The following is a 14,592-nucleotide window of genomic DNA, read 5'->3' as shown; positions in this document are numbered from 1 at the left end:
CGCCCAGCCAAACTGAGCAATCGGAGGAGAGGGGCCTTGGTCATGGAGGTGACCAAGAACTCGATGGTCACTCTGATAGAGCTCCAGAGTTCCTCTGTGAGTTGCCAGACAGAAGCCATTCCTCAGTAAAAGGCACATGACAGGCCGCTTGGAGTTTGTCAAAAGGCACCTAAAGGACTCAGAAGATGAGAAACAAGATTCTCTGAGCTGATGAAACCAAGATTGAACTATTTGGCCTGAATACCAAGCGTTACATCTGGAGGAAACCTAACACCATTCCTACTTTTCAACCTGGAACAGTCCTAATCATACGCCATCCGAGTGCGCAACTGAACACTGTATGCTGGAAACACTCTATTTGTTATTTTAACTAAAACATAACCAATTTGTTACACATAAATACCAAACCTGTTTTTACATGGATTCCTCAGCGCAGTTAGCTTATAACCGCTAGGACCGCTATTTCTCATCCCGGAATCCTGCTTAACTGACAGGTTAAAGTCTGCTTGAAAGAGCCACTAAGCTGCTAATGTTAGCCATCAAGCTAACGAAGTTAGTCCCAGATGAGTTTTCCAACGGAACCCTCTTTGTCTGGAGAAGTAAATGAACGGTTCCAGCCCTGTAGGAGCTGTATCCACTATGCTTTGTTTCAGGGCAAACTGGATCACTCAGAGTTCCAATGCGGAAAATTATTTGCTTGCCAAGGATCTTAGGCTTGAGGTGGCTTCCTTTATCACACAGGTAGCCAGCCTACATAAGAAACTGGGGAAAACGAAGAGTGGAATGTTTACCTTTTCTATGCCGGTGGCTGGAAGGTGTTTGCGCATGTTGGATGCATCTCCGTCTTGTCATTTGTTGTTATCCGACTGGCCTGTGTTGCCTGGAGTCCATTCACCAGGGGATCCATCTCCTGCCTCTCCCCCCCCATAGCTTGACCGCGATAGCGGAATCAAAAGAGCACAGCAAGAGGAGCATGGCAATCAACAATGGTTACATGTCCCAAACCGTGGAAGCCGAAGACAGCGGCCTACCGCAAAGCAATCTACACTCCCAACGAGAGGCCCGGAGTGGATACAAACAACGACTAGCTTCGCCATCCTAGAGCCTGATCTTCCTGCACCTTCGTCGCTGGGGGTACCAGTGTCTGTGGCCGCTGTGCCTACTCCTACTCCTTCCCAATACGATTTCGAAGTTGACATTGGCAAACTTCCGTCCCTGCTCTGAATCGAGCGGGCTTTCTCCATCTGTCGGAGACCTCCACCATCCTGTGAAGCGTGGGAGTGGGTGGATTTTCTCATGCTTCTCGCCAGCCGTGATTTTGGACAGGTCCATGGTAAGAAATGTGACTGTTCCTGTTTCAAAGACAATGTCCTATCCTGGAGCTTGAGTAAATTACATTACTAAGCTGCTCCTGAATGTACTACACCAGGACATGGACATTGATTCTATCATAGTCCATGTGGACATTATGAAGGGCAGCTCTGAACAGTTGAAACTGGATTTCAAAGAGCTGATTGACTCTCTGCTATACACTAATTTAAGACTCATCATATCTGGCCTTGTTCCCTCTCTGATTATTGCAGCTCAAAGGGTGTAACTTTTGTTGACAATTTTGATGCTTTTTGGAAACAAAACACATTTTATTAGGAGGATGGGATCCACCCAAATCATTTGGGTTCCTGGATCCTTTCACAGCATTATAAGGCTGTGTTGAGACTGTCTTATCAATGACCCAAACCCAGCTCAGTTAATCCCTACCATTGTGTCACTGAGTCATCATAATGCTTATAACAGGGGCATTGGTACACCTAATTTATGTCCCTCCAAATGCCCCGAATGCCTCTACTGATTCTATAGCTATTGCATGCAGCAATCACGTGCCAATGAACCAGATTTATGCTGTTAACACTGAGGTAGTGAAGCCTAGTATGAAGTCCACTGTGTGCAGCTCATCTTGCACTAACATAAATAACATCTACTTCTGCTAAGCTTCCCAGTAAAGCAATGAAAACAAGCAAGCATCACAGAAAAGTGCTAAAAATAGCCCACATTAACATATGTAGCTTAAGAAACACGGTACATGAAATTAATAACTTGTTAGTAACTGATTACATTCATATTCTCTGAAACTCACTTAGACAATACCTTTGATGATACAGTAATAGCAATACAAGGCTATAACATTTCCAGAAAAGACAGAAATGCCAGTGGTGGAGGTGTTGCTGTTAACATTCAGAACCACATTGCTGTAAATATTAGACAGAATCTCATGTTAAATACTGTTGAAGTAATATGGCTACAGGTTCAATTGCCTCTCCTAAAGCCCTTTATTGTTGTCATGCCCTGATCTGTTTCACCTATCCTTGTGATTGTCTCCACCCCCTCCTGGTGTCGCTTATTTTCCCCGGTGTATTTATCCCTGTGTTTCCTGTCTCTTTGTGCCAGTTCGTCTTGTCTTGTCAACCAGCGTGTTTTTCCCCGTGCTCCTGCTTTTTCTTATCTCTCTTTTTCTAGTCCTCACGGTTTTGACTCTTTCCTGCCCTGACTCTGTACCTGCCTGCCTGACTATTCTGCCTGCCTGCCACCCTGTACCTCCTGGACTCTGGCCTTGTTATGAACTTTTTACCTGTTCACAACCATTCTCTTGGATACTAATACATATCAGAGACACAAACCATCTGTCTCCCTTGTCTGCATCTGAGTCTCGTTCTGTGCCCTTATAGTTGTGGGAAGCTGCTAGAGACCACCAAGTGCTAACAGTCAGTATCTGGATAACGTGTGAAATGCTTGATAATATACAGTGGGGGGAAAAGTATTTAGTCAGCCACCAATTGTGCAAGTTCTCCCACTTAAAAAGATTAGAGAGGCCTGCAATTTTCATCATAGGTACACCTCAACTATGACAGACAAAATGAGAATAAAAGAAATCCAGAAAATCACATTGTAGGATTTTTAATGACTTTATTTGCAAATTATCATAGGTTAAATAAGCGATAACACATATGGAAATATACATGAAAAGATGAAATGTGCTAAACTTGGTTTTCCCTGAGGAGAAGTTTGTTATATAAAGAATTTTTACAACGCTTGAAAGAAAGTATAACTAAACTTAAATGATAAGTATTGCAACAGATTCATACAAATTATTAAAACACTCAATAAATATGAGTGACAGAAGTACCTCAGTTTGAAATGCTTTAAAATTATTATCTTTTTATTAGCAATACAAGGAATAAACCTAACGGATGAAAACATATTGTAATGACCTGGTTAAATCATAAAGGAACAATTGTCCAGACAGTTTACGAGTTCACGGTTTATTAACCCAACTCCACACAGGCTACTGTTTGGCCGTAGCCCACGCCAAATAAATGAAAGATAACCATACAAAACAACCTTGGCCTTCTTTTGTGAAGACCAGACGTAAGAGAGAGAACAATGGCTAAACATGGTCTTAAATTGCAATGGAGTCTCCGGGCATACTCCGGCCCCTGGGGAACAGGAAGGCTATCCCAGGGCCGACCAAACGCCATCTCTGCAGGGGTACGGATCTCTCTCCCCAGCATGAGGAGGGCAAGTGTGCAGGAGGTAGAGTCTTGGACAGCGGAGCGGCATGCCATGAGGACCATAGACAGGTACTTGTCCCAGTCACGCTGGTATTTGGCAGAGACGATGGCCAGTCCAAGCGTTTTGTTGAAGCACTCCACAAGGTCATCACTTTGAGGATGGAAAGGAGTAGAGCGGATCTTGTGAATACCCAGCCTCTCACACGTGGTGGCGAATACACGGGACTCAAAGTTTCTGCCTTGGTCGCTGTGGATGGACTCCACAGCTCCAAATCTGCTGAACATCCCCACTGTCAGGGCGTCGAAGATGGTCTCTGCCTCCTGGTCAGGCAGAGCATAGGCATCGGACCATTTTGTGAAATTGTCCATAGCCGTGAGCATCCAGAGGTTTCCACTGTCTGTGGTGGGGAACAGTCCAACTACATCCACTTGGGAGCCCCAACTGGGATCTGTTGGAGCTGAGCATGAGAGTGGCCTGGAGGGCCCTTTCTCGCTGTGCAGTTGTCACAGCAGGAGCAAAATTCCTCCACATCCCTCTTGTGCTGCCCCCAGTAAAAGCCCTGACTGAGGCAGCGCCGTGTTTTTGTGACCCCAAAGTGTCTAGTCCCCACCCCCCCATACGGTCCTTCTGTAGCTCAGTTGGTAGAGCCTGGCGCTTGTAATGCCAGGGTAGTGGGTTCGATCCCCGGGACCACCCATACGTAGAATGTATGCACACATGAATGTAAGTCGCTTTGGATAAAAGCGTCTGCTAAATGGCATATATTATTATATTATATATTAAGTGCTCTGGAGCACAGCCTCCCATAGTGCTTTTGGGACCATCACCTGCCACATCTCCTCTCCCGTAGCTGCCTCCTTCCATGCCCATTGTAGCACGCCATCAGCCAGCATCAGTCTCTCAAACTTTGACAACAACCCTTTGGTTGGGAGTGAGAGCATGCCACCTCTTCCCCTGATTGCCTCAGCTGCGCTTCTACCCACTGTAGCACCAGATATAGGTCTGTGTCCCGTCCCTGCTGCTGCCCCCATTCAGCCACGTCGACAGTCTGCAGCTCACAGCAGACAGGCCCGCTCGCCCGACACACTGAGGCACAGACCTCCTCTGCACACAGCTCTCTCTCACGGCCCTCTCTTCACTCACAGTGGCGGCACCCTTCTGCAGTACAGGGCCGACGGGATATGGCGTCTGCGCTGAAATGGTGTGACCCTGCCCTGTGTACCACTGTGAAGTCGTACGGCTGAAGCTCCTCCAACCAGCGTGCCACCTGGCTCTCTGGCTCTCTGAAAGACATGAGCCACTGGAGAGCAGAGTGGTCAGTCTGTAAAGGGCAGGCCAACCAGGTAGTACTTGAAGTGTTTGATGGAAGCCACAACAGCTAGGAGCTCCCGCCGGGTGACACAGTAGCAGCGCTCATGTTTGTTGAATGTTTTGCTGAAGTACGCCATCACTCTCTCCCCCTCTGGCCCCACCTGGGCCAGCACTCCACCCATGCCTACATTGTTCGCGTCTGTGTCCAGGATAAAGGGCAAGGTGAGGTCACCCTGTCCATCAAATGCTCAAAAGTAGCTGGAGCGTTGTACAGGCCGAAGCACAGGACCTTGAACTTCCAGTGTCCTCGGTTAGTGGAGAACACTGTTTTGACTCTAGCCTCTGGGGAGAGGGGCCACTGCCAGAAGCCACTGCAGAGGTCTAGTGAGGAGCATCAGGAGGTTCCCCTAACGAAGTCCAGCGACTCATCGATACATGGTATGGGGTATGAGTCCTTCCTGGTTACCTCATTCAGCCGCCTGTAGTCCGCACAGAACCTCAGCTTTCTTAGATCCCATGACGACTTGCGCCGCCCAGGGGCCATCTGAGGGCTCGATGAAGTCTGCCCGCTGCATCTCCAACACAGCCTTGTCTGCTGCCTCCTGGCGTGCCAGCGTGATACGGTCCCCCTTCTTAGACACCCCCTCCACAGTGACAGGGACATGGATAGGGACATGACAAAAGTCCCCAACACAGGTCAGGCCCACCACAACAACAGGTTTCATCCGCTTGCCCTCGTCTGCATCTGGGGGATGTGGAGCCTTGCTCACCCGTCCATGTCGGTGGGCTCCTCCTGAAGATGGTGGTGGTTGGGAAAGAGAGCCAGGGGTCCGCACTGCCCCGACTATGCAGACCCTGAGCGGTTTCCCTGAGCTTTGGGGGACATGGGGCAGATGGCCTGGCTGGCCACACCTCCAGCAGACCCTGGGACCAGGATGTAGCAACACAGCACGAATGAGTTGAGTCATTTCAGCCACCCATGCAGGCTTTTCCGGTTCTGGCCTGCTCTGCCCCCCAGCCCGCTTAGTGGGTCTGTTTCCCTGCAACCCCAACGAAGCACCAGCCCACACGAGCTCCCTCTTCAAACCATCTCCAAGGCTATCTGCAATGACTCAGAATGAGCCAGCTGGGTCAAGGAGAGAGCGGCTGGATGAACTGGTCCCGTGCTATCTCGCTCTGCACGGAGGGAGGCATGTGAGCTTATGCCCACAGAGAGAGGCTCTCAATGTCATTAGCTAGCACCTGCATTTATTACTCAGTTTGGAGCGCAGCAGCCCGGGCTGTACACACTGTCCAAAGCGACTCCTCAGTGCTCCCACTAAAGCCCCATAATCTTGTCTGTCCTCGGGGCTAATCAATATCAAACAGGACATAGCATCATCCGGGAGGCAAAAAGCCAACTGCAGTGCCTTATCTTCATTCAACCACCCCCCAAAATGAGCTAACAGTTCAAGCTGAGCATGAAAAGCTTCCCAATTGGAAACTGGGCGTCGCCATGTTTGTTTACAGTTGATTGAGTTTACGAGTTCACGGTTTATTAACCCAACTCCACACAGGCTACTGTTTGGCTGTAGCCCACGCCAAATAAATGAAAGATACCCGTACAAAACAACCGTTGCCTTCTCTTGTGAAGACCAGACGTAAGAGAGAGAACAATTGCTAAACATGGTGTTAACTTGCAATGCTCCACAGTCTTTCCTTCCACATCTGAAGGGAAGACATGTCCTGGTGAGAACTGACAACACCACAGTGGTGGCTTACATCAACCATCAGGTTGGACTGAGGTCCCACCGCCTCCATCTTATGGCACGGGATCTCCTTCTCTGGGCTCAGGAATGTCTAGCGTCTCTACGCACAGCGCACATACCTGGCATCCTGAATGTGTGGCCGCGGATATTCTCTCAAGGGAGGGCCCGCCACCTTTGGACTGGAGCCTACATCCCCAGGTGGAGCACCTGTGGGACAAGTTCGATTGGGCACAGGTGGACCTCTTTGTCTCCCTGGACAATGCGCACTGCCCCCTGTGGTACTCCATGTCAGAGCCACCAGGGCCTCTGGGCTTGGACGCTCTGGCTTACGATTGGCCAGGACTGGAGCTTTACACATTCCTCCCATTTCCCCTGATCCAGGCTGTGCTGGACAGGACCAGGATGGCAGAGAATCGCTTCTGGTGGTCCCATACTGGCCCAGGTGACCCTGGTTCAGCCTTCTCCTGTCCCTGTTGTCTGGGACACCATGGCAACTTCCCCTGAGACCGGACCTGCTGTCTCAGACTGGGGGAACTCTGTGGCATCCGAGGCAGCACCGCCTCAGGCTTGGCCACTGCACCAATGGTCCATGTTAGGACTACAGGAGGGTGTAATGAACACCATGCAGAGTGCAAGGGCACCGACTACAACCTCTGCATACCAGTTGCGCTGGCGGTTGTTCTGCTCTTGGTGCACTGGTATTGAGGTGCTGCCCGAGCCATGTGGGGTGCAGTATGACCTCCAATACCTGAAGTCTCACTTGGATGAGGGCTTAGCAGCCTCTACACTGAGACTGTAGCCTGCCATGTGGGGTGGATGGACAGGCCAGGGGGGGAACCATCCCTTGGTCTCCAGGTTTAGGAATGGGGTTCGTCGCCTGTGTCCAGATCCGCTCTGTGGTGAGCTGGGATCTGGATGTGGTCTTGGCAGCTTTGGCAAAGCCGCCATTCGAACCGTTGGAGCCTGCCTCCCTGAAACACCTCTCTATGAAGGTGGCTTTCTTGGTAGCAATTAATTCCATGAAGAGGGTGGGTGTGAGCTCCATGCTCTTTCGGTAAGTTCTGAGGGCTACTGGAGGGGGATATATCTCTCTGCCCCAACACTTCATTCCTCTGAAGGCTCTGTCAGACAGGCATGTGAACATCCATTCTGACCTGTCTGCTCCCAGTGGCGGGAGGGTCTGGGCCTCCCTCCGACATGCTGTGCTCTCTGAGGGCACTGGTTGCCTATGTGGAGCGGACACGGTCAGTGAGAACAACATACCAGCTCTCTGTCTGCTATGGTGAGAGAGTCCTGGGGGCTGGGCTATCAAAGCTCAACGTCACATACTTTTAATGTGGGGCAATGACAGTCAATTGCAAATTAGTCTGACATAATGTCTCTTATCTCACCATCACCAATGAGATGGGTGTGCATGAAGCATGTCGCGTCAGACCTTCTCAAAGTCAGAGGGCATAGTCGACAGTGCGCACCCCATTTCTGCTGTCACATCTAACCTGGAAATGTGGTTTTAATGCAGACGAGTGCACTGAATCCAGCTTCATACAGATATTAGCTGACGAAGGGTACCATGAGTTTTATGGTGCTTTCAAGACAACTGGGAACGCTGAAAAATACATGGTAAAATCATGATGTCAGTGATCTTCAGGTCGGAAAGTTGGAGAAATAGGCCCGAGTTCCTGAGTTGGAATTCCCGAGTTGGGATGACCGTTCAAAATGATTTTTCCCACTCAAAGCTAGTTTTTTCACCAGTTGTCTTGAATGCACTGAAGTCGGAAGTCTGAGATTTCTAAGTTCTGAGTTCCCAGTTGTTTTGAATGCCACATTTATGCTCAGAGGGAGACTGCAGGATATTCCCTTTGAGTCTGACACCAAAACTTCTGCATTGTGACCCATGAATGCGTTGTCTGCAGCATTCGGTCACATCCAGCTTGATCACTTACCGGCATGTCAACTGAGACAGGATCAAACAAATTGGGAAGTGGGTCCTAAAGTGTTCTTCCAAGCATTGGAGATGAGCAGTCACTCGTGTGGGACACTTACTGATGCTGTCTTATGTAAGAAACGTGCACAGCCGAGGGAAATGGGCATAGTTTGCGTTTAAAAAATGATTTCCTCTGATCTGAATACTCTGATTTGGTCTCTCATCTGTAGACTGTTTTTGTATTTCCCCTGCATGCTTGCGTTCAGTTTGTTCAGTTGACCAAATATGTCTGTTACATAGGCAAGGAGACACATTTTCTTACACAGAAAGTCAACCAGGTGTTTGTTTTTATTTTGACATTGATTGTAAAATAAACAGTTCCTCTCTCAATGCAAAATATCTTTCCAACACTCCCCCTCGATAACCACCAAACCTTTGTGTGAAGTAGAACATTGTCAGGCTCTGATCCCATATCTTCGCATCGCTTTGTGAAAAGGCAGGTGCGCAGTGGATGTGGTTTAGTTTACAATTGAAGTTACCTGCTGCTGTATATCTCCAAGTTCTGTGGTCAGCTCTTTTGCCGCCATTTGCTCTCATACAATTCTTCCATATGGCAGAGGGAGACACATTCATAACTGCAGTGCATTCGGAAAGTATTCAGACCCCTTGACTTTTTCCACATTTTGTTACGTTACAGCCTTATTCTAAAATTGATGAAATTGGCTTTTCGCCCCTCATCAATCTACACACAATACCCCATAAAAACATATTAAAAAAACAGTTTTGCAAACGTATTTAAAATAAAAACCTGATTTCACATTTACAGAAGTATTCAGACCCTTTACACAGACTTTGTTGAAGCACATTTGGCAGCGATTACAGCCTTGAGTCTTCTTGGGTATGACACTTCAAGCTTGGGACACCTTTATTTGGAGAGTTTCTCTCATTCTTCTCTGCAGATCCTTTCAAGCTCTATCAGGTTGGATGGGGAGCGTCGCTGCACAGCTATTTTTAGGTCTCTCCAGATAATGTTTGATGGGGTTCAAGTGCTGGCTCTGGCTGGGCCTCTCAATGACATCCAGAGACTTGTCCCAAAGTCACTCCTGCATTGTCTTGGCTGTCTACTTAGGGTCATTGTCCTGTTGGAAAGTGAACCTTTGCCCCAGTCTGAGGTTCTGAGCGCTCTGGAGCAGGTTTTCATCAAGGATCTCTCTGTACTTTGCTCCGTTCATCTTTCCCTTGATCCTGACTAGTCCCTGCCACTGAAAAAAGTGCCCACAGCATGATGCTGCCACCACCATGCTTCACCGTAGGGATGGTGCCAGGTTTCCTCCAGACGTGATGCTTGGCATTCAGGCCAGAGTTCAATCTTGGTTTCATCAGACCAGAGAATCTGGTTTCTCATGGTCTGATAGTCATTTAGGTGCCTTTTGGCAAACTCTAAGCGGACTGTCATGTGGCTTTTAAGGAGGAGTGGCTTCCGTCTGGCCACTCTACCATAAAGGCCTGATTGGTGGAGTGCTTCAGAGATGGTTGTCCTTCTGGGATGTTATCCCATCGCCGCAGAGGAACTCTGGAGCTCTGAAGGAGTGGCCATCGGGTTCTTGGTCACCTCCCTGACCAAGGCCGTTCTCCTCCGGTTGCTCAGTTTGGCCAGGCGGCCAGCTCTATGAAGAGTCTTCGTGTTTCCAAACTTCTTCCATTTAAGAATGATGGAGGGCACTGTGTTCTTGGGGACCTTCAAGACATTTTTTGGTACCCTTCCCAAGATTTTTGCCTCGAGACAGTTATTTCTCGGAGCACAATTCCTTCGACCTCATGGCTTGGTTTTTGCTTTGACATGCACTGTCAACTGTGGGACCTAATCTAGACAGGTGTGTGCTTTTCCAAATCATGTCCAGTCAATTGAATTTACCACAGGTGGCTTCCAATCAAGTTGTAGAAAATCTCAAGGACGATCAATGTTAAGGTATTTATGTTTGTTTTTTAAATATTACTTTGCACCTAAAAAAAACAGTTTTCACTTTGTCATTATGGGGTATTGTGTGTAGATCGATAAGGATTTTTAAAAATTTAATCATTTTTTAAATAAGGTTGTAACATAACCAAATGTGAAATGTGGGAAAAGTTAAGTTGAAGGTCTGAATACTTTCTGAATGCACTGTATGTGTGAAACACATCTCACTGTCCTAGAAATGCCATGGACATTATGAAAACAAGCCCAGATCCCCCAATATTCACTGCATAGTGTCTAAACGAACTACTGACTGGGAGGCATGTGCTTCAGCATTTGATGCATGTTGGTACCGAAACCAAACAAAAGAAAAGTGTGAAAAAAGAAAATAATATTTCACATCAACATAACATAGTTATCTGGCGACAATAAATCTGTTAAGAATAGGTTCTCTCTTCTGTCAAACATATTACGCTTGATACCATAACGTGCAGTGCATGCTTACACAAATTCTACAGCGCGGATGGCTTGAGCGATCATTTTCGTTTGCAGGATAGCTTGACCGCAGTCAAAATCCAGCCTGGGACGGAGGCTCAACAACACAAATAAATGTAGTCCTTGAATTAACACATTTCATGAGATTGGTGTTTGACTTTAATTGCAATAAAACTTTTCTTAGCATTTATTTATATTCCATACACACCAAAATCAGTTTTGTAGACCGGACCATTGCAATAGTTATGTCATCTTCCAGTACTACTAATGAATATACTTTCATATAATGCTATGCTGCAACTGCACTGAACTTATTCCACTCATAATGCACATGGGCAAACAATGTCCATAGTCTAATATATCACTATAGGCTATTTGAAGAAAATCGTATTTTACTTTATCTTATTTTCTTTTCTGCATGCCTCTTGTACTTGATTTATTTTATTTAGTATTTTTAGTAGTATGTTATACAGTATATTTACTCTGTCACTTATTTGATTGCTTTCCTATGTTATTTATTTGATGACTATGTTACTTTGGTGAGAAGCCTGTGTCATGACGTTGCCCTGTTGGTGAGGTTTACCTTTCCCCCTTTCCTCTCTCTACTCTGCAGATGTGACTCTTGGAAAGCCCTTTGTAAACAAAGACAGAGTCTGTTAACATCCAAAGGGTGGTGAACAGAAAAATATTTCGGTAATCCAACCAGTTGAAAATATGCGTTGGTTCTTAAAGAATATGATATCAGATCAGTTGTCATCTGAGACATTATTACTGATGATAGGATGACAAAAATGGTACCTTGGAAAGTCTACACATTATAGTTATCAGATTCACATGGAATTGTTGTGCAATTGTTTAAATGTTTAAATATGAAACAATTTGTGAACAGATTAAATGTAATTTTAGCTTCTAAATGAGAGAATTGGTTTTCACAAGTGAACTAGGCTCAACTCAGTGGCCCCGCCCATGTGAACAGACATTGGTTGTGAACTATGAAACACGCCTTTCTCTTCTTACTACCTAAGCCCTTTACGAAAATGTTACATTTGTGTTCCGAGGACGTGAGGACAACGGTCCATACGTTAAAAGGGCTAATATCAAACTACAGAACTAAGCCAACTTCAGCGACAGTTTAAATTATGGCAACTTGGTATGAACTTTGAACTCTTATACACTAAAGAAGTGATACCTCCTAGCCGTTGAGTGAGCAGCAGCAGCTGTAAACGTGGGCTAGGAAAGGACGGACAAAGTATCTCTTCTACCAAACACACGATGGTATTACAACGCCCCCGTTCTACCAGACATTCTTCAGAGGACAGGAAGATCTCTGTTGGGCAACACGGCCTTCCATCTACGACCAACCTATTGAAGCACAGCTCAGAGTAAATATTTATTGCATTTTCCTTTTCCAAATGGGCGGTTATTTAGAATGCATAAGATTCTGTATTTACGATAGCATAGCTTTACAAGGTCCGATCAGAAACCAAATCCTGTGTTCCTCTTTCACGTCCTGACCTAAGTTCCTTTTTTATGTCTCTATTTTGTTAGGTCAGGTCGTGAGTTGGGGTGGGCATTCTATGTTTTGTTCTATGTTTTGTATTTCTGTGTTTGGTCTGGTATGGTTCCCAATCAGAGGCAGCTGTCTAACGTTGTCTCTGATTGAGGACCATACTTAGGTAGCCTTTTCCCACCTGTGTGGTGTGGGTAGTTATTTTCTGTTTAGTGTGTTTACACCTGACGGAGCTGTTTCGGTTGTTCTTTTTTTGCTTGATTGATAGTGTTCAGTTTTACCATTAAAATGATGAACACTTACCATGCTGCACCTTGGTCCTCACCTTCTTCCACCAACATCCGTTACATCCTCAGTCTTCCCACGCTTTCATTCAAACCCCAAACCCCTTTCTTTGTGTAACCAGCCGTCATATCTGTTCTGTCCGCTAGGGACGTTTTCTTTTATGACATAATTAGTAATCAATGTATGACCCATCCTGTGTATATGTAATTCTGTGTGATTGTTTAGGTATTTAGTAAATAAATTATTAAACCAAATTTGGTATTGCTGACTCAACTTGTTAGCCAGGGTTCCTGAAGATAACCAAGAATTCAATTACTTCAGATGAGACTGAATAAGGTGACAATTAAGAATTGAATTGTCTCCTGACCCCTCCTGTCTCAGCCTCCAGTATTTATGCTGCAGTAGTTTGTGTCGGGTGGCTAGGGTCAGTTTGTTATATCTGGAGTACTTCTCCTGTCCTATTCGGTGTCCTGTGTGAATCTAAGTGTGCGTTCTCTAATTCTCTCCTTCTTTCTTTCTCTCTCTCGGAGGACCTGAGCCCTAGGACCATGCCCCAGGACTACCTGACATGATGACTCCTTGCTGTCCCCAGTCCACCTGGCCATGCTGCTGCTCCAGTTTCAACTGTTCTGCCTTACTATTATTTGACCATGCTGGTCATTTATGAACATTTGAACATCTTGGCCATGTTCTGTTATAATCTCCACCCAGCACAGCCAGAAGAGGACTGGCCACCCCACATATGCTCTCTCTAATTCTCTCTTTCTTTCTTTCTCTCTCTCGGAGGACCTGAGCCCAAGGACCGTGCCCCAGGACGACCTGACATGATGACACCTTGCTGTCCCCAGTCCACCTGACTGTGCTGCTGCTCCAGTTTCAACTGTTCTGCCTTGTTATTATTCGACCATGCTGGTCATTTATGAACATTTGAACATCTTGGCCATGTTCTGTTATAATCTCCACCCGGCACAGCCAGAAGAGGACTGGCCACCCCACATAGCCTGGTTCCTCTCTAGGTTTCTTCCTAGGTTTTGGCCTTTCTAGGGAGTTTTTCCTAGCCACCGTGCTTCTACACCTGCATTGCTTGCTGTTTGGGGTTTTAGGCTGGGTTTCTGTACAGCACTTTGAGATATCAGCTGATGTACGAAGGGCTATATAAATACATTTGATTTGATTTGATTTGAATGCTATTGATGTAAAAGATTACCAGTTCTTTAAGAGTTTATTCGGAAGATAACAGCTCTATAAACATTCTTTCGTGGTTCCCCGACATTCTAGTTAATTACATTTACATAATTAGTTCAATCAGGTAATATTAATTACAGAGAAATTATTTTATAGAAAAGCATGTCATATCACTTAATCCGGCATAGCCAAGACACGACAAGTACATGACAATAACATTTGATTAGTCGTCACCATTGGATCCAGGTGACTACGATTGACATTCGTTATCTGATATGTTTTGCACACACACAATCATTTACAACGTTTTTTCAAATGGACATGGCATCCAATGTACCTTAAATAATACAAATCTATAAATATAAAAAATAAGTGGTGACAGGTAGTAGGCATGCTGCTGGCTTGATGCTAAATTAGCGTCTTGTCTCCAACTGGCAGCTGTAATAGTGTCGTTGGTTGGGAGAAGGGCGGGTGAAGGGCGGCTGGGCTGTGTCAGGAAAACGGCAGGAGCACGGCTGTCACGGGCGCTCTGTGAATGAAGCTGTCGCGCGGCCATTGGTAGGCCTGCAATGTAAACCACTAGCTGGTGAGAGATACTTAAATTATCCACAGT

The sequence above is a fragment of the Oncorhynchus keta genome, chromosome 12 (assembly GCF_023373465.1).
Source record: "Oncorhynchus keta strain PuntledgeMale-10-30-2019 chromosome 12, Oket_V2, whole genome shotgun sequence".
NCBI classification, from domain to species: domain Eukaryota; kingdom Metazoa; phylum Chordata; class Actinopteri; order Salmoniformes; family Salmonidae; genus Oncorhynchus; species Oncorhynchus keta.
This window is presented reverse-complemented; position numbering follows the sequence as displayed.